The sequence below is a fragment of the Aquila chrysaetos genome, chromosome 4 (assembly GCF_900496995.4).
Source record: "Aquila chrysaetos chrysaetos chromosome 4, bAquChr1.4, whole genome shotgun sequence".
NCBI lineage: Eukaryota > Metazoa > Chordata > Aves > Accipitriformes > Accipitridae > Aquila > Aquila chrysaetos.
In genome coordinates, this window is record NC_044007.1 from 39297944 (window position 1) to 39318437 (window position 20494).

General features: G+C 48.2%; 2 long non-coding RNA genes across 2 annotated transcripts in view; one reads left to right on the top strand and one right to left on the bottom strand.

The window, feature by feature from the left end:
- Positions 1–2804: 2804 nt before the first annotated feature.
- On the bottom strand, positions 2805–13148 carry LOC115340296. Its single transcript, XR_003923005.1, has 4 exons — positions 12026–13148; positions 10337–10571; positions 9195–9264; positions 2805–6429 (listed from the first exon to the last, which is right to left on the bottom strand). It is a non-coding gene; the product is annotated as an uncharacterized LOC115340296 (long non-coding RNA).
- A 5118-nt stretch (positions 13149–18266) lies between these two features.
- Positions 18267–20494, top strand: part of LOC115340297 — a 254243-nt gene continuing 252015 nt past the window's right edge. The window contains exon 1 of the long non-coding RNA XR_003923006.1: positions 18267–18460. This is a non-coding gene — a long non-coding RNA (uncharacterized LOC115340297). The remainder of the gene's footprint in view (positions 18461–20494) is intronic.

The following is a 20494-nucleotide window of genomic DNA, read 5'->3' on the forward strand; positions in this document are numbered from 1 at the left end:
CTCTCAGGGGATTGGCTAGAAAGCAGTGTGTCTCATCAGTAGCCAGCGAGGAGCTGATGCTCTCTAAGGCATCACAGTCTGTACATGCTCTAAGCCAATTGCAAACAAGACCTAGGCATGCATGCCCATGCACAAAAGCAAGGGGTCAATATGGGGAAAGAAAGGGTAATGTTGTAAGTGCTGCTCAAATTTTATTGGCATATATGTGAAACTGATATCAGCACCATAGCAGGAGGCAGTCTGTCCTACTTTTTCTCCTCAAAAAACTATACTCCAGAGAATGCAAGTAGGCCCTGCGTATAAGCATTGTAAATCTGTAGTGCCTATAAAACTATATGTTCTCACCATAACCGATAGACAGATTTCAGGGGTTTTGTACAGGATTATCTAGACATTGTTGATATGAGGGATAGCTAAACCTCTGGCTCTGATGTCTTCATCTGAGGAGGTTTGCCTGCATCACAGTAAAGCTGAATAACATCTCTGAGGCAAGAATTGTCTTTGATTTTGATTGAGGATCTTAAATCCAGCTCAGAGGCTCCTCTCATGAAGATAAGAGAGGAATATTGTTTTTTTCCTGTCTGTCTGAGACCAAAAGAAGTCGGGAGTAGACCCATGGTCTACAGGCAGGGCTTTGGTTAGCTCATGTTGCTCCAGACAGCCTTTATCTTTTTGACATCTTCCTGCAGATTTGACTGAAGTCAGTAGAGATGTGTACATGAGTGCAAACTTTCTTCTGCATAACAAAGACGATTTAAAAAGAGCCTGCATTCCTTGTAACAATATCTATGTTTGCTTAAATTATAATGTTGCAGGATTCTTGTCAGACATGACATGATTGACAGTTTTGATAACAGTCTTGAAAATCTGCCCAGTGTAAGTCATGCCTTCTGCATTATTCTGACTGGAACCGTGTGATGTAGTTCTAAGAAGTAATTTGCTTATTTATTGTAACAGCCCATTTAATGGAACTTTAATGAAGAGCAGTCCTTAGAGCAATTTTAGGTTTCATGTATGTAGGAGGAATATTGGGTTGACGTCATCTTTAAAATTTTTTGCTTGAGACTTTTATTGGTGTGTTAGTAGAACAGCTATGTTTCCAGTCTACTTTTGTGGCAGTGCCACAAACTAAATGCGGTTTCTCAGGAGACAAGGACTGGCCAAATGCTGTCCTCATAGTGGGAGATGCTACCTGAGTAGCAGCAACATTAGACTAACCATGGCTTGCAATGGCATGTTTCTTTTTTCACTTCTGAGAGGAAAGAGGCTGTGTTGGTTTTGAGAAAACCATAGTAGCAAGACTTGGCAGGAGTAAGGTGCTCTCTTGTGTGCATCTGTGTGTGTATGGTGGCTCATTCCCCCCACCAATAATATATCAGAAATTTCATTTTTTCCTCTGATATGAAAGAAGCATGAATGTGGAAATCTTAGCACTTTTTTTTCCCCCCGAAACTTTCTTTCTGGCCAGCCCCACTTTATTAAGCTAACATATTTATACCGAATAGGGAGTTCTGAAGTTGACTAGGAACTAAGATCACCACTGCCATTATAAAGCTAAAAATCTAACAAGAGGATAAATCCCTTTTGTGTGGCAAGTAGAGCTGGTTAGATTTACATATGAAATGCATTTAGATCTTTTTTTCTTCTGAGCACTTCTGAACTAAGCCTGTTCCTCTGGGCATTTGTTAAATTATGCCACTTAGGAGCTTACAGATAGTTCCTGGGCCATTGTGAAGTGTGACCAGCTACCAAGCTTTAATAGAAAGCCCTACGTGCCTTTTCTCAGTGACAATGTTGCTTTTTCCCCATCCCTTTATACTGTTCCTTGTTGTTTATTCCTTCCTTGTGCTTTTGTCCTTGTGCAAGTACAACTTGTTGGGGTAGTATTTGCTGAACTGTAGGCAGAAAATGCCTGCTTTTCACAAAAGCCCTGCAAGTTATGAGTGGGCCCACAAACAGGAGATTCCCATTGCAGCTCCGGAGCTGAGAGCAGTGGGAGAGAGGGAGTACATGGCTGGGAGTGCTGATGGAGAAAGTGGAAATGCCCTCACCCTGCCACTGTCAGGAAGAGAAGAACATCGAGCACAGTGCTGGAGCGCACCTGAGGTCACTGGGGTGGGAATCAGGCTGCGAGGCTGGTGGATGGTCCTCCTCCTGTGCTGCACTGGCCACGGACTGGACTGTTTCTGCAGCCCCTCCGCTGTACCACTGCTGAAGCACTTGGTCACAGAATTTATCCCATTCTTAAATTTAACACACATGCTTTTTGCAGAAAAGAAGTGTAAGTGGTGGAGAGTGTTTTAGGAAAATCTCTGTTTACACTCAGGGACCCTTGTCTGACTGAGCCTTGAGGGAAGGAAGGACACTTTGCACGGGCAAACACTGGTTTGTACCTCGTACACATACACACACAGACGTGTGCATGCTCATATGCACATACCAGTCGTGATCAGTTCCAACAACTATTCACAGTGCAATCAATGGTTACAAAACCACAGTGACAAACTGGAAGCCGAGTTGTATGTTGCTATGGATGTAATGGTTTGCCTAGAAGAGTAGGTCAAGTTTTCCAAAATAATCATTGATGTAGGGTGCTCAGAGGACACTCTTTCATTGTGAACCTGATTTTCTGAAGTGGTGTGCTTCTGAAAATGAGGCTCTTCAAAGCTATCTTACGCCTCAACTATCAAAAACGTTGAGCCATTTTTCCATATCCCACTATTTGTCATCTTAGTGGTAAAAACAGAGAAACATGTGAAAGACTGAGAGCAGCACTACATTGTGAAGGCATATTAAATGGAATTGTTTATTAAGGATTGTTTATTAATACTACTTTAAATTATTAGACTGATTCGAGAAGTTACCTTTAAGAATGTACTTAAGTGTATGTTTAAGTGCTTTCCTGAACAGAGATGTTTTTCTGAACTGACTCAGTAATAAAGGAACTGGATTAGAACTAAGGGTAAACACCAAGGATGTCTTCAGACTTTCGGAAGTTAAATATACTGGAAGCACTTTTAGTTATGTGGAAGGAATAGAAGAAAACATAGAATTAAGTATTTTAGAAGATTTTTTTCTCTTCTTCTTTTTTAAATCCAGTATTTTAAAGGTTCTCTAGACCCCTTTGTTTTAGTAGGTGTGTTATAAATGTATGTGTGTGTATATACACAGACATGTATATGTACATATATATACAGACTATGTGCATATGATGTTCAAATGTAACACATGGAAATAAATAAGCATGTAGCATGCAGACATGATGCTGTAGCCTGAAGAGGTGGGAGCTGACAGGAAAATTTGGCTATATAATAGTACTTCCCAACAGCATGCTTGTCCAAGTTTTCCACATCTCACCTTTCTGAACCACTTTCAGCCATACTAATAACAAAAAAGTGAAAAACCACAGGCTACCCAATTTATCCCAGTGCTAAAGAGGACTGCATAGTGACAAGCATTAAATACAAATTTAATTTACATAGACTGCAGCTAAATTGGGAGAGTTCTTCACACTGAATATCCAGATTTTCTCATTATGCACATCCCAGTCCCCAGAGCCCTCCTTAGAAGTTTGTTAGCAGCTCTGATCCCTACAGAGCTCTTAAGCTCCATCTCTGCCCATACAGAATTTAGAAAACGTGTGGCTTTGGATAATTGCCCATACATTAGACTGTCCTGATTAAGCAGTCCCTACTGTCCCCACTTTGCTATAAACAGAGTTGCATCATATAAGTAGTAGAGAGCAGCAGAGAGAATCACACGAATGAGATCCTGAAAATGTAATGTTTGTAATGTTGCTCCTCTGCCCTGCCAGTGCTTGACCTGCAGAAATACTTGGTCAGGTTTCTTCTTAATCACTTCCAATGAGAGAACTTCTGTAATAACCGGTACTGCTGTGGTCACAGCTTTCTTACACCAGGAACTTTAGCTAAAACTTCAATAAGCTGTACCAGTGCTTCCCAAACCGCGGCACTGGGGACTCAACCTGCTGAAAGGCTGTGCGATGTATATATACATATGCTTATCTGCTCCTGCCAGAGTAGGCAGATCTCAAGAGCTTTGATAGGTGGTTGCTGAAGCCTAGACTGAGTACCAGAACTGAAATGTGGGCTTACCAGCAAGTTACTATCCCTGGAGTTCTCTGTGGTGAGAACCAGCCATTGGATGAAAGATTATAAATATCGTTGAATTTAGATGCCAGTTGTCTAGCAATTGCTGTGTCTCAGGCTGCTGGCGTGGTTCTGCAGGCCCCCCTTGCTGTGCTGTCTTCACAAGCCCTCCCAGGAGCTGTCTAGAGGAAGGGTAGTCAAGCCTATTACATTGTATTTGGAGGAAAAAAAGAAAACTGGGTAAATAAACTTCTTAAAATTACTTTTTCTTGTTTCAGTAGCTGGGCACCCCTAGGATGGTATATTGAAATAATAAATTAGGATCCTGACAACAAAGCTGTGATCTCTTTAGAGACGCAGATTTTTCCCATAAGTGATGAGGTTTTCCAAACACCTTTTAAATAATTCATAGTCAGAAGCCAGAATATAGAAGACTTTTAAGTAAAGAGTGTCAAGTCACTTTTCCTTATTCGTCTTGGTCATATTCTTAAGTTCTTGCTGTGCATTTTCCAGGGTTTTATTTTTCTGAAGCTGATTGTTTGGGAGAGCTCAGACAATTTTTGGCCCTGTTAAGAATACCTATTTCATTAGATTTTCTCTCACTGTTAGGCAAACTGAAAAAGTAGGAAATTCAGTTCTCCCAAATCAGCTTTCCAGAACACCTCCAGCTCTCCTTAGTTTTTTTCTCCAGAACCTTCAGAAAACATGATCCGTTCGTGTGATACCTGCTAATCCCTCCCTACCATTGCAACCACTTTCTAAACGTGTCGGCTCTCAGTAGGGATAGGAGGCCGTGGCAACTCTGTGTGCAACTCAGGCATTTCAGCTCCAGTCCATCTCACCTAAGGGTAGAAGATTCATTTCACCCAACTTTGCTCCCGATGCTGAACAGTGTTGAAGGCTAAAACCCCACCTTGTCATTCTCAGCCAGAAAAGCAGTGGCTGCTAGTAGGACAGTTTCTAAAATTAAGGAAAATGTAGGAATCATGTGCTATAGGATGCAAACTCCGAAACACAACAGGGAAACGCAGAATTTTGGATGGAGAACATATGCAATACTGTTGTCCATTATATTGATTTGTGTTACATTAATTAATGTGTATATATATAACACAATAATTTAGTATTTCTGTATAATTCCAACAGATTCAAAGCCAACTTTCTACTGCTCATTCTGTAGGGATTTTTCAGAAGAATTTCGAAAGATCAGCCATCTTTCTCTTTCATTGATAAGGCTGTTCTGATTTATCTCTGACATTTGTAATTGCTTCACAGGAGTCATTTTGGCTTTTCCTGCCTGGATTCAGCTACTGCTCTCCTTTGTTGGCCTTTCTAAATTCCAGGTCTGGACGTACATAAGCAGAAGGAAGGATTTGTCTTCCTGTTTTGTAGCAGCCTCTCGTATCCCCTCCTTCAGAGCAGACTTTGGGCTGAAATTGCCGTCCCAGCGCTCAAGGGTTATCCCTGCTCACCATCTCCTCTGCCCTTCATCCTACTTCACGTGGCTCAAGGAAGAAATATGCTGCAGTCAGGAATCCAGCAGGCACAGCTTCCTCTGACATGCTCAGCAGATGTTTCCGTTTTCAGCAGAAAAAGGCTTTTCGAAGGCTTTCCTTATTCACTTGAGGCCTGTCTGTGGTTCTTGCTTGCTGGATAGAATCATTCTTACTTTCTGAGAGGATGAGTGCTTGAATAAATTGAACAAAAACATGTGCATGTGGAGAGATAAAAATCTAGGGATTTTTGTGTTTGCCCACAAAATGTTAATGTTTGCTGGAAATAAAGTTGCTTGCACAAATGTCTTAAGCTGAATGTAAAAGGATGAACATACGCAACTGAAGAAAACACATTATACGTTTAAAAAACATTTGTATGTAATTTTCACAGTTCTCTTGCTCTTTGAACTATTTGTCTCCTTTCTGTGCTTCTCCATATTGCGGTGTAAACTTCTGAAGTTGCAGAATTATTTCTCTTCACTTAAATTTGTATTGAATCTCAGTCCTCATTTCTACTCAGGACCAGTTGCGTTCTTCCTAATAAAACACTCAGTTTCTGTATTCCCCTAATATTCCAGGTGCTTTTGCAGTTTCCATGCAGATTAGCTTGGGTAGTCTTTCATCTTTGGTCCTTGACATCCACACGTGAGCCACAGAATAGCTGTCATCTTGCAGGCTCATGTGTTATATCTGGAAAGGCATCAGTGTTTGTAGTTTAAGATGGTAAAACCAGTCGACTTCAGTTTTAACCTCTTGTTTTCCTGTATTTAGGGTTTCCTCAACTTTTGCATCTTTAGGTGACTTTTTTCCAATGCTTGCTTTGTCTCCAAAATTGAGGGAAAATAAAAACATTTTTATTATATGAAGGTTATGTACTGCGGAAGCTTGATTATGATATAACATGCCTGTATGAACAGCTAAGTGTTTGAAAATCAATTAATATTAATATAGTTGATACCTGGGTGTATTTATTTATTCATATTTTTGAATCTATATATGCCTGTGTGCAAACCACCATGCAGACAAAAACAATGTATCAGAGCTCCGACGTGCGTTTAATCATAAAAATCCAGGAACTACAATTCTTTGATTACCTGCAGTTAGTATCACATAAACCTTGCTAAATGTTCCTCTGTCAGTCCACAAAATCTACACATTATCTTTGCAGTTTCCTTATCTCTGCTTCAAATCAGAAAAATGAATAAAGAAAAAAAGCTTTTGAATCCCTTGATTTAGAGAATATTAAGAAAGAATTTATTTCCAGCAATGGTAACAAAGCCATAACATACCCTGATTTTCTGTTCCTGTAAGCTTACAATATTATTCACATACTGAAGTCTATCTTATTTTGCAAGTTATGCATAATGACTGAAGGACCACTTCAAAGAAGAACAGAGCATTTTTTGTATAGCAGAGCATTTAGGTATTTTAATAATTGAGGAAAAAATGCTGATTCATTGGAACCAAACAGTGAAACAGTACATTTTGATAAATTACCCAAATCAAAAAGACCTTGAATGAATGGATTAAAACACCTTGTTGTGAACATTTTCTTTTATTTGAAAATATTTCTCTTTCCCTGTTTTCCTTTAGTTCTCCCTCTTTCTCTCCCTGTGTCTTCTTCTGTCTCTTTCTTTTTCTCTTTCTCTCTTGTTCTTGCTCTTGCTCTTGTTCTTTCTGTTTCTCTCTTTCTCTCACTCCCTCTTTCAAAACAACCTTTTATTTTAGAATTGTCATAGATTTAGAACTCATAAATGCATGTGAAATGATTTTGCTTGATCCAGGCTGAAATATCTTCTGTTGTTTTTTTCAATTTTTTAAAGATTTCAACATGTTAGAAAAAGAGGATCAGTATAATCTTCCCACTAAATTAATTCAGTTACTCGCTCTTAAAACTAGCTTTTCCCCCCCCTCCACCACTCTAATGAGAAGGTTGTTTATAAATTTACCTCCCTTTATGCTTAGATTAGATTGTTGGGGTTTTTTTTTCAATATCGCATTAGTGCCAGCATCCTGTAGTACAGCTACTTCTTTGCCTATCCCAGTGTTGTTCTTAGATATTTGCCAAGAGCCATCGCACCTCCCCTCTGACTTCACTTTGCTGAGCTGACAAATCAAGTTCTTGTGATCACCTCACGGGCTGGAGGTTCTTCACCCTCTTACCTGTCTTGGCAGCCCTTTGCCTGACCATGACTGATCAGACTGTACATAACCTTCGCAATGAAGCCTTGCCTGCATCTAGGGTTATAGCATAAAATAATTTCCTCTAATAGCACCCCACTGGCCTTTTTTTTCCAGGTGGATATCACATACCTGGCATACAGATGTGCAACGAAATGATACCCCAAGTCTTTTTCCTCCCACTGCATCCAGCCGTTTGTAGTCCTAACTTATAACCTGAAACAGTTTCATTAATTCCAGAGTGTGATCTTCCACATTCTCACACGACATTTAATTCTGTTTCTATTATTCCCAGTCCTTAAAGTCATTCTATTCTTTCTTACATAATATGCCAAAAGTCCTACATTCTTCATAGATAGGAAAAGTGTTTCTGGGCCATCTCTGCTATTATTATGCATTTCTTCTCTTAATGCAGAATTAATGCTTTATTTTGTGTATATATAGTATTAGGAAGCCCCTGGATGCATTTAACTGACTGCACTAAGCATATAGTGTTAACACTCGCCTTCGTCATACCCGTTACTCGTGTGAGTAGTACGAACCTTCAGTTCAAGTGGATTCAACAGTCCCAAAACGCCAGCCCTATCCTGGCAGTCAGGGGGGCTCTGAGCATGTAGGGGCTCTTACCCCGGTACAGAGCTGCAGGGCTTGAGCACAGCTGGGGTCTGCAGTATGTGCTGCAGCACCATCTTAAATCAAGACTTCATGTAGGGAAGGATGGAATTCCTTTCCCAACATGTATTGCATCCTGCATGCTTCGAATCTTTGTCCCATCTGTTTAAACCTTGCTCTTGGTCTTAAGAGTGCAACTTTTTGCTAAAAAGTCAAGATTATTAAAATCAAGCTTGTGAACATATAAGTGCAGGAGATCTATCTGAACAGGCACATACGTTGTTTTGATTTTGTACTGACCGTGATAAAATTAACACTTCCTTCTTCTTACCTGACAGGTTAAAAAGTCAAGATTTCTAAGTATTTTTTAAATACTTGTGAGCTGAAACTTACAGCTGGTTTCATTGGTTTGACTAAGGCAGGGAATCTGACATTTTAATTGCTTGAAATTGAGCAAAAGAAATGCCAAGAAGGAAAACCCTCTGATTTTTCTGTTTTCTGTTGGGGTTTTAGCACTCTTTTCAAGGAAATGAGTTATTCTGATTGGCCTTTAGAATCCTCTGCAGAAGACAGATGAGGAACTATGAATCTTTAAAATAGGTCAACATCTCAGTAATTATTGCTTTAATTAGTGACAGCCCCATAATTATTTTTTTATTTTGTTCAATTTAATAAGAGTCAGAGATATCCCAATTTGGCTAATTTGAAAGGAGTTGTGCCCTTGATTTTTAATGGGCTTCACCCAGTCTGTCAGATTACCTGGAAGCGTACATGGTAAAAAATTTAAAGGCTGTACCTTTAGTTTTCCTGTCATAGCTGCTCTTCTCATTTTATCCACAAATATTAGTAGACTGAACAGATATGGTCTAAAGAAAGAACAAATAGGAAAAAGTTCTTAATTAGGTTTGAAAAACAACAGTGTGAAGGCAAGAGCTTTTTACAGTGACCTGTACACTCACTAAAAAATGTTCTCTCAGTTGATTGCCTCGTACTCTGGATGTATAACAGTAAATCAAATCATAAAACTTTAAATAGTCAAAAAATACTTTAAATACCTCTAACTGATCTAGTTTGCGAGATCTGAATGGTATATGGAGGAAGTTTTAGGTTCAGAAAAGACTGAACAGTCCTTTTACACAGGTGTGTCATAACCCTCTGAAGTAGGGAAGATCTGTCAGTCAGGTTTTTCCATATTCCAAGCACTGTAAAGATGTCTTCAAAGGATTCTGTAATTCTCTGCTAGAATTGCTAAGAAATTAATGCTATTGCCTTGCTTACTAACTCCTTTACCACTTACATTCATTAAGATCGGTTTAGATGTACACTAGTTAGTTCCTGTGAATAGATACTTCACCTTGTATTTTCTTGCACAGAACACTTACCCAAAATCTGTTAGTGATGGAGTTAGCAACATTAGATTACATTTGAAGTACTTTTGTACAAGTATTGTGTATTTAAGTTAATATTATTCAACATGCAACCTGTACTTCACTGCCTAATAAACAGAATTACTTTAATACAGTGAATTATAAACCAACCTTAGCATCAACAGTACATGAAGTTAATTTGGTAGTTTCCTGGTGCTAATCAAATTGTCATCAAGTTACGTTTTCAAATATTTTATAGTAACAGAGTATTCCAAATTGTGTATTTCTTCCCTATTTCCTGATCGTGGGACTTCTCTAGTCAGATTTTTTTAAGACTACTCCCGACACACAAATATTTAATATTAAGAAGTGCTGTACTCTTAATACCCACCATGCTATTAAAGCAGTTCCTGATTAAGAGAGAATTAATTTATGTTTGACTGCAAATTACTATCTCTATTATCTCACTTCTTAGTTATTCTGGTAATTTATCAGTATCAGCAGAGCTAAGTAAGATGAAAGAAATGTAAGGAAGTTTGTGCAGAGTGCGAAAATTAATCTCATGCCATACCTTGCTGGCTGGCTCATCCGCTCTCCCGCACCACGGCAGTGGCAGTCGTGCACCAGGCCTTGAAGCGACAGATGCAGTGCTGCTTCTCTGCATCTCTCAGTGGAGGCATCGGGGAAGATCCTGCTGCTGGGACAGGCTCTATTCCACAGGCAGTGGGAGAGTGCTTACTCTGCCAGAGGGCTTGCTTTGCTTACCGCCTGACTTACCTGTGCTCTACACCTTTCTTAGCCACCGCCTTGAATACAGGAGGGCAGGTGAAACAAAATGAAATCTTGGTATTTAATCAGCCTGATTCATAAGCTCAATTAAAGGCTTAATTTTAACTTTTTGAAGAGGACTAGCCTGTTACTGTAACTGGGCAATACCTTGACTTTGTCCCTTGCTATAGTATGACTGTTTGTCCCGGAGTGAAACTGATGCCCCAGACTGCCTCAACAGCTGTAGCAGGCATGTAGCAGCCCATTTCCCTTCCTATTTGCGTGTCACAGCTGATATTCTACAGCGCCGAATTTGCACAAGAGGGATAGCCGCGATTCCCTTTGGACAGGCATGAAAAGATAGCCTTTCAGACTCTACATTGAAAAACCTTTAGAATGACGTGCATTTAACGTGTTAAAGCTATTTTCGACGGGGAATGTGGCTTCTAAATTGTCCGTGCTGGAAGTTCCCCGAGTTCCGCCGCGGGGGCGGGGAGGGAGCGCTGCCCCGCGTGTGCTTGCGCTGCGCCCTGCCGCACTGGGCTGGGCGCCGGGCGCGGCCGCCAGGGGGCGCCGCGGTGGCGGCGGCGCTGGCCGGGGGGGCGGGGGCGGAGCGTCCCGCCGCGCCCCCCCCCGCAAAGCCGGGCCGGCCCCGCCCGGGGCAGCGCCCGGCCGCCGTGGGGCCAGGCCCTGCTGCCGCAGCTCCGGGCAGGCGTCGCTTCGGGAAGGAAAAGGAAAAAAATAATTAAAAAAAAAAAAGAGTGGGGGGAGAGGGGGGCGTGTCTTAAGGCTTCTAACTGCAGAGGGGGCCGGCAGGCAGCGCTCCCCCTCTCCTCCCCGTGGGAAGCCATGATTGAGTTAGTCTCGGAAATCAGGCTACCCCGAGGAAAAATTGCTGAGAGCAGGGTTTTCGTTCCGTTTTCAGAGCAGGAAGGGAAGTGATGAATATTAAATGCAGGTTATTTTCAGATGCCGCCACCAGAACCTCAGTACTCCTACGGCAGCAGTATGACATCAGAAAGGGAAATGCACGGCTCTGGGTGGCATGGGCCATCACCTGGGCCTTTCAGACCTTGCTTACATCTATTTTTTATGTGCTACATCATCATCACCACCGTTATTATTGCTACTGGAGTTTAGAAGGCAGCAAGGTTCCCTGTCTCTGGACGCTCTCCAAAAGAAAGCTCTATCCATTCCAAAGAAAGTTCCATTTCTTTCCAAGCGTTAAGAAATATTTTAAAGGCTACACTGAGAGATTGGCAGTGGCAGGCTCGCTTCCATATTTATGTTTCTTTTGCTATGGAATAATATAATGTTTATAGCCAATCTTTAGTATCGATTTCCAAGAAGAAAAAAGAGAAGTGAGTTGTGGCGGACATAATGCCTCGATGCAGGGGTGGTCAGCTGATGTTTGTAATCCTGCAAAAAGTTTAACTGGGCACTTCAGGTCGCTCAGGACACATCGCGTTTAAAAGCCCTCCCTGCTCTCTACCTGTGTAAGGGTCAATCTTGGCTGCGGCTCATCCTGGCTCACACACAAGCAGGCGAAGATGGACTTTTCTCTGTTCCCTGCGCGGCTCCCCTGAGATCCTGCGACGCTCTGGGTCTTACAAAGGAAATATAAGCAAGAAGCGATGGTAAACAGAAATTATCACACTCTGAGGCTGCATAGATAAACACACACAAATGTGCATATACGTGTGTAGGTAGATGTATATATGTGTACAGGTATCTCAAAGCAAGAAAAGAGAACAGCTATGCGGCATGGCAGGAGCAGGCAATGCATCAGGGGAGACTCGACCCCAACTTGCTGAGCTGGAGGGAAAGGACAGAGTAACCCCTGTGCTTCATCTGTCCTCTGGACCACGCAGGGATGATTACAAGGGGGTGAAAAGGCGAGAGGCTGGGGAAAGGGCAGGAATCGTCCCCTTTATGCCCTTGCAGAGAAGGGCGACCAGTCCAATCTGCAATCCAGTCTCTGGCAAAAAACCCGCTGCGATCAGCACTGTCTGCTGAGTGCAAGAGGGAGGAGGGCAAAGCCCTCGACCACCGGGCGGATAGTATTGTTATCATTATTGTTCTTGTGGTTATTACCGTTACTTAGTTGGTTTGCCTTATTTAGCGTTTGAGAGCATCCCCTGCCCTCGCTGGCTGTGGCCGCCGTTTGATAGAGGGCAGTGCAGAATCAGGCCGCGGAGGTGGCCGCCGACGGAGCCTGGACGGGAGCGGGGCAGACCCCCTGCAGGACCTGCCTCAAACCCGGCTGTTTCAGACGGGGGGGGGGGGCGGAGGCGGACTTGCCGGGAGGGGTGCGCGGGGGGACCCGCCCGGGGACGCCGTCGGGGCAGCGGCTCTGCACCGCGCACAGGCGGAGGCGTGGGCGGACCCGCTTTCCTGCCGCCTCCGCACCCCTGCCCTGCCCGCCGCTTCTTCCCCTGCGCTTCAGCCCCGTTGGGCTGCTGGGTTTTTCTTCCGCCGGGGACGCTCCCGCCGCGCCGGGCCACCCGCTGCCGCCGGGACGTGCCCGCCCGGCCGGGGGCAGGCGGTCCCGGCGGGCCGCGGCAGGAGCTCGGTGCCGCCGCCAGCACCAGGGACAGCGCCGGCAGCGGCCGCGGCCCCGGCCCCGGCCCCGGCCCCGGCCCCGGCCCCGGCCCCTGCCCGGCCCCGCCGCTCCTTTGTTCCGCCGCCGGCGAGGCCCCGCGGAACAAAGGCTTCCGCCGCCGACGGCGCGGGGGCCCCGGCCTCTCCCCCCCCCCCCCCCCCCACCTTCCGCTCACCCCGCCGACGTGGCCCCGCCACCGCGGCCCCGCCACCGCCTCCACCGGGACCGCGTCCCCGGCGCCCCGGCCGCGCATGCACCTGCCCCCGCGCACGCTGCGCTGCCGCCGCTGCCCCCCCCCCGCCCCCGCCAGTAAGCTGCCCCGCGCACCCTACTCCGCCGCCGCCCCCCGCTCCGCGCTCGTCAGCCGCTGCCTTGCGCCTCGCCCTGCCGCCCGGCCCCGCGCACAAAGCCCGCACGCCGCTCCGCCGCCTCCCCGCCGCCTCCCCGCCGCACCGCTGCCCTCCGGCACCGCTCTGCGCCGCTCTCCCCCCCGCCGGGCCCCGACGCTGCCCTCCCCCCCCCCGCCCCCTCCTCCGCGCAACCTCCGCACAGTCCTCCTCTTCGCGCATCCACGCTGCCCCTCCGCACATTGCTCTGCTGTAGTGACCCCCCCGCCCCCCCCCCCCAAGTCCCCCCCCGCCCCGTGCACCAACGCCGCACATGGCTCTGCCGGCCGGCGGCACAGCCGCTGCTCCGCTGCCCCCTGCGCGCTGCTCCGCTGCCCCCTGCGCGCTGCTCCGCTGCCCCCTGCGCACCGCTCCGCTGCCCCAGGGCCCACATTCCTCGGCTTCCAGAGGAGACCCGCAAGAGGAGGAGCCATTACCGAGCGGGCACTCCTAGCTACCGGCTGGGCGATGCGCAAAGAACAATCCTCGCGATGATAATAATAGAAAACGTATTTATTTCCCATTAATCGACTTTACATGGTTCAGCCCAGGAAAAAGCGAGAGGTCGAGTCACCACTACCTTGAAAAACCACCACGGCTACCGCACCGCTCCAGTACTCCCCCACGGCCCCGTTACCTGCTGCTGACAGCTGCCCCAGCGGGCGCCCATCCCGTGGCAGCGGCGTCTCCTCTCCGCCGGGCTGAGCCGTTCAGTCCGCCAGTCCTAGTTAGTCTTGGTTTCCGTTGGTGAGTACAGGCTGTCGAGCTCTTTATTGCCTTCTCTCCCCCCTTTTTTTTAAATTTTCTTTTCTAATTTTTAACTTATTGCTATTATTTTTATTATTAACGTTATTATTATGTTATGTTCTAGTGAGATCTTTCATGCTGCCTTGAGGATCCGCTCTTGGCATTCACCGCGTGCCTTAATTGTATGACATTAAATCAAGGTCCGCTGTGAACACGGAGAGTCAGAGCCTTGGAGCGCTCTCTCTCTCTCTCCCTCTCTCTGGAAGCAGAATAGCAACTGATCCCCGAAAAACCCCGGTAATTTCCCTCCGCCCTAGTCCCGTCCTGGCCTGGGCTGCATGTAATTCATGCTTGAGTTTTCTTACTAGCCCGTCTGTTGTTTGCAATGCCCAGGAAGCTGTTAAATACGTATTTACTGGATTAAAAAAAAAAGTAGAAATTAAGCGTGTGCCTATTACACACTTCCAGGCGACTGCTTTAATTTCGCCAGCGTCTTCGCGTGATTTTGAACGCAGGAGTTGGCTCTCCCCGACTCGACGTCTGTGGTTTGGCATCCCTGGCTGGGAGGGACCGTGTCTCTCCGGCTGCCTCGGTCCGCCTGGTCCTGCGGCTCCGCTGGAGTGCGGGCGAGGGGAGCCCGCACCCCCAGAGCATCCCCGCTCCTCTCGGCCGGGGCGGGGAGAGGGGGTCTTTCGGCGGTGAAAAATGAAAGGGCAGGACCTGTCATCTTTCTTTGTAAAGCGGAAAAAAATTTAACTCACTCGCACCTGCCCCTTTCCCGGGAGGGTCTGGGCAGCCCATCTGGCCTGCCTACACTGAACTGGGCGAGTGAGGAAACGAGAGGTAAAGGCATTGCAGTAGTAACAAAAAAAAAAAAAAAAAATTAAAAATCAACCTAAGCTTTTTTTTATTATTATTACGCTTATTGCCATCTTTCACAGCTTAGGACGGGGACCATTCCTTCTCGGTGCCGATGGCACTCCGGGGAGGAGCGGGGCGGCCGGGCACCGTGCATCGCCCTGCGAGCTCGACCCCGGCCGGACCCCAGGAACCGGGGGGGGCTGACCTCGACTGCTGCCTCGGCGCCAGGGCCCGGGAGAGAGAGAGGAGGCGAAGCGGACTGCGCTGCGGCTGCCGGCGGCGGCCGGGCTCCGGTGGCGAGCTGGGCTTCGCGGAGACTTTTTCCCGTGTCTTGCCGGGGCATCCGGGGGCAAGCTGGGCAGGCGGCTCCGGCCCCCCCTCGGCACCGCAGCTCCTGCGTGCGGCCGCCTGGAAAACAGACAAAGCGAGAGCGTTAAAAAGGCAGGCGGGGAGGGAAGGGAAGGCAAGGCAAGGCAAGGCAAGGCAGGCGGGGAGGGAAGGGCGCCGGGAGCCCGCACGCCGCGCGGTTGCCAATGACAAAAGGGAGAGAGGGGGGAGTCAAAGCAGGGGAAGGGCGGGGAGGGAAGGGGAAGGGGAGGAAGGGAAGGAAAGGAAGGGAAGGGGGGCCACACGGACTGACGCGGAGCTGGGGTCGGCCAGACCCGAGCCTCTGGAGCTGCTCGCTCTGTGGCCGAGGAGGGACGAGGCGGAACGCCCATCACCGCAGCGCCGGGGCAAGCGGGCACCTGGGTCTCTGCAGCGCGGTGGGAACCGGCCAGCCGCGGGTAACCGCAGAGAGCAACCTGCTTGCCCGCCGCTGCAAAAATCCCCGGAGAGCAAACGCAGGAGAAAGCTTAAAATTAAAAGAAAAAAAAAAGGATAAAATAGAAGGGGGTAGGGAACAGCAGTTCCCCCTTCTTTCTCCCCCTAAAGAGCGTAGGAGAGCAAAAAGCGAAATCCATGGGGAGAAATCCAAGCATCCAAATAAAAATAAGAATTATGAACACACTCCAAATATTAAAAAAATGGTAATAAAAAAGAAAATGGTCAAACCTGCTGAGGGCTGGCGGCTCCTCCGCCCAGTCGGAGCCGCGGAGGGCAGGAGAGCAGGAGAGCCCCACTAGCTGCTTTCGGGGGGTAGGAAGCGGTCCGGTCTCTCCCCCTCGCTTGCTGCTCCAGAATTAGGGATTAATGCCTCTCCAGCCAAACAAATAAGGCATCTGCCTTCAGTACAAGAGGATTACACGGGGCTGCTGACGTCACCAGCCAGGCAGATGTTGGCTCCCAAAGTCCTGATCATCTCCCGTGTCCTTGAAACCCGGCACAATCCCAGCCCCGCGCCGCCCGGCCGGGTCCCCGCAAGGTCGAGGGGGACCTGCTCGGAGGGGACCCCGCCGAGCCGCTCACTCCCAAAACGTCCTCTCGCATCGTCGGGAGAGAAAGGTGTGAAAAGCCGAGCCCGGCAGAAAGTTCAACCCTCCCCCTTCCCTCCGGGTCCTCTCCCCCCCCCGCCGCCTTCTTCCCACCTCCCCAACCTCAATGTCACATGAATCTGTACAGTCATAGCGAGGAAGAGGAGCCTAGTCCCCGGCTCACCCAGAGGCCACCCTCCCCGCACGGCAGCCGACCCCCCCCTCACTGCGGCACCGCCGCCGCCCCCCCGGACCCGCACCGCCCCAGCCTCCGGCCCGTCCCACCCCGGAGGCTGGCACCGGGCCGGGAGAGCAGCGGAGCCGCGCCGCGCCAGGCCGGGCCGGGCCGGGCCAGGCCGAGCCCCCGCGGGCTTTGTTCCCACTGTGCCTGTCCCGGCGGGGCAGCGGACAGAAGCGGCTCGCCGGCCGTGAGGGGACAGCCCGCTCCCGCGGCCCCGGGGCTAAGCGGTGCCTCTGCGGCAGGCAGGCCCCTTGGGGCGGGCAGCAAGCTGAGCCGGGCCCGGCCGAGCCGAGCCCGGGCAGGCAGAGAGCGCGGAGGTCGCTCAAGGCCTCCTGTCGCCTTGGGGGGGGGGGGGCGGCGGGAGACACAGAAGTAGGGGAGGGGTTCCTGGCTAAAGGACCTCGAGGTTGTGTATGTGCAGTTCTTAGGGGGAGGCAGAGCGGTTTGTCATTCTCGGAGCTTAGCCCTGAGTTTGCTGATAGCTGTTCTGGAGCTGTGGGGTGGAAGTGCCGCAAAGAGCATCTGAAAGGGGAGTCCAATTAGAAGCGTGATCAAAATAAAAAAAGAAATTTGCCTGAGAGCCATGTCTGTTGCCTTTGCTGTGGCATAAAGTCCATGACTCATCACCGCTAGTCCCTTTGCATCAAACAATGGTTTCAATCATTTCGGTACCGCAGAAAGGCAAAGTAAACGATGTGACATAACGGAGTGGGATGAAGAAGAAGGGATCGCCAGTACCTAGGCTCCTGTTGGGTTGATGTTGCTGTTGTTGTTCAAAGGACCTGTTTTATAGATCTGTTCCATATTATCCTTGTCCGTCAAAGTGGCATTTAATTTTTCCAATTGTGGAACTTGGTCACTGATAAAATCAATTTAATTTACACCACTGTCATTCAGCCGATCCGAGCAAGAGATTTATTTTCGGCTCGGAGTTGAAGGGGAAAAAGCAATCGTATGCAGAATGGAGAGATCCTTTTACTTCTTTTGCGGGCAGTAAGCAGAGAAATCACTAGCGTCGCATTTGAACAGAGTTTGCTCTCAGGCAGGAGAATTATAAATGTAATTTCTCGAGTCTTCTGCGTGGAACCCCGAGCAGCCACACGAAAGGGAAAACAAGACAGGCAGACCAGCTCGGTTCCCCGTCGTTCTGTGGGGGCAGGCAGCCCGCCTCACCCCCTTTTTCCCCCGGGGTGAGCCGCGGCCCGGCCCCGGCCGCCCGCCCGCCCTCCCGGTACCTGTCCATGGTGCTGACCCGCCGGCGGCGGCGCGGCGCTGCCCTCCGCGCCCGTGCGGGCGGCACTGCGCGCCCCGCCGCGCCCGCGCTGCCAGCCGCCGCCCAGGGGCCAGGGAAGCTGCGGGGCGTCCCGGGGCGCTTCTAAACCCGCCTGGGCTTTCTGATTATTATTACTAGAAATTAGTTTGTTGCTGTTGTTTTTTTTTTTTTTTTTTTTTTTTAATTCAGCACCTTGGAAGGAGGTGCGGGGCCGGGGCGGGGGGGATTTGGCTTTCTTGGGTTTTATTTGATAGCTCGCCTGTTTCAAAGTGCTTTTAATTAGTGACGCCTGGGCAAGCCCACATTACAATGAAAAGTGGTTAATATCGGACAACGGTCTTAAAACCTCGGACTCTCATTTGTTTCCTTAAACGGATTAACGTGGAAATTCAGACGCGGTTTTCGGTAAGTGGTACCTACCTACCGGCTGACCTGAAAAGAACTGACAACATTGCAAACTATTTTTTTCATTGCATGTTACAGCGGGAATAACTTGCACACAATGTTTAAAGATGCTCTAAAATCTCACGTTACGTATATACGACCTCTTTCCGAGCCTAAAGTTCTTTCTTGCTATGTGGCTACATGCATACGCACATGCATACACTCTTTCACACACACACACATACATGTATGTATACATAAAGTTTAAATAATTTAGTGGAAAAGTCAGATCGTCGGTTCACGAGTCTTTTCTCAGATGACTCCCCCCCCCCCCCCCCCAATTTGCTAACGTTGCTCCTTCTTAGCATTTTAAAGCAAGGACAGGTCTCGGATTATTTCTTCGGTCCCCCCCTTCTCATAACATGCTCCCCTGCCTTGAATAACGTGGGCTAAGAGCAGCTGAAATAGCCGCTCAGACGCAGGAGGCTCTGAACGCAGCAGCTTTAGAAACTGTGCATTAGCCCTGCAAGGAGAAATGTGTGGGCTCTCTCAAATGTGAGGTACTACCGGCTAGGGAAAAGGCAGAGTTGCAGCCATTCACACTTCATGGGCTGGGAGACTTCTTTCAAAAGAGCCCTGAAGTATTTAGGATTTGGGGGAAAACCCTTGTACCGGAAGAAAATGGCCTAAACACAATAGGACTCGCCATTTTTTCCTTCCAAAGCACAAAGCAGCTCCGCGGCTTCAGCACCACACAAAGGAAGCCCGGACCCTCTGAATTCTCTTACATTTTCCCCCACGATTTCAAAAGCCTTCCCCTCTAACCGATCCGCTTTCCCAGGAGCGCTCACACAGAAAGAAAGAAAGAAAGGAGGAAGGGGAGGGGGAGAAAAGCGACCAGGCTAGGCGAGAGGGAGACAGTTTTGATCTTAGTTTATTTAAATCAAATCCTGCCAGGGAAAAGTACCACTATCACATGTGCACTTGAGGCGGGGGGGGGGGGGGGGGGGGGGAAGGAAATCCCCCAAAACCAAACCAGCTGGAAAGCTGTTTTGACCACCGCATTCCTTCAAGCTGGGCGGACTCACGTTGCACCACAGAGACTCGAGCAGGACTACCCTGCCTGACGATGTGTGTGTACACACAGGCGCGCACATCCCCGTGCCAGAAAAACGCATTTCCAGCCCAGCAAAGCCCCCAAACTGATGTGGAAAATCGCCCTCTGCCCCCCGCGCCGCCCGCGCCCGCGGGAGCTTCGCACTCCCGGTTGCTGCCCTGCCTCCCCGCCGCGCTCCGCTCCGCCGCCTGCCGCTCTCCCTCCCCTGGCTTTTATTTTCTTATCTGAGTAACTCGGCAAAAGGCTGATAAAGAGGGGATGATATTAAAAAAAAAAAAAAAAAAAGGAGAGAGAGAGAGAGAGAGAGGGAACAACAAAGAATCAAACCAAACCCGAACAACCCCAACCTAGACCACAACAGCCTCTCATTATCCCTATGAAATGCAGCAAGAGATTTTGTACTTACAGCCAGCGCTAAAGTGAGTAATCCTCATCCCAGCGTGGTTGGGTTTGGGTTGGTTTTTTTTTTTTTCTCTTTTTTTTTTTGTCGGTTTGTTTTTAAGTACTTGTTTGTTCCCATCGTCCATGGCTCGGAGTGAATGCAAGCAAAAAAGGCCGGTTAGCAGGAATAAAAATAGAAGCGATTTCATTGTGTAAATGCAGCAAAGAGACAAGATGCTGTGTTTCTCCTAATACTTTCTGCTTGGGAACCAGCAGCTCTCAGCTCAGGAAAGCAGGACTCTGTGTGAGTCTCCCCCTCCTTTCTCTCTCTCTCTCACACACGAACACGAACACGCACACACACACATACACACTTACTTTTCTTCGTCTTCCTTTTTTTTTTTTTTTTTTTTTTTTTTCAAAAGAGGGCAGGTCGTTCCCTGAATCCCAATGAGTTAAGTCAGTCACTTTCCTTCGCATGCATCACAGCCTCCTTAGAGCTGCAGGCACAAAAGAGCATTTAGCTGCCTCCAATTTGTGTAGCAGGCCTGTCCTTA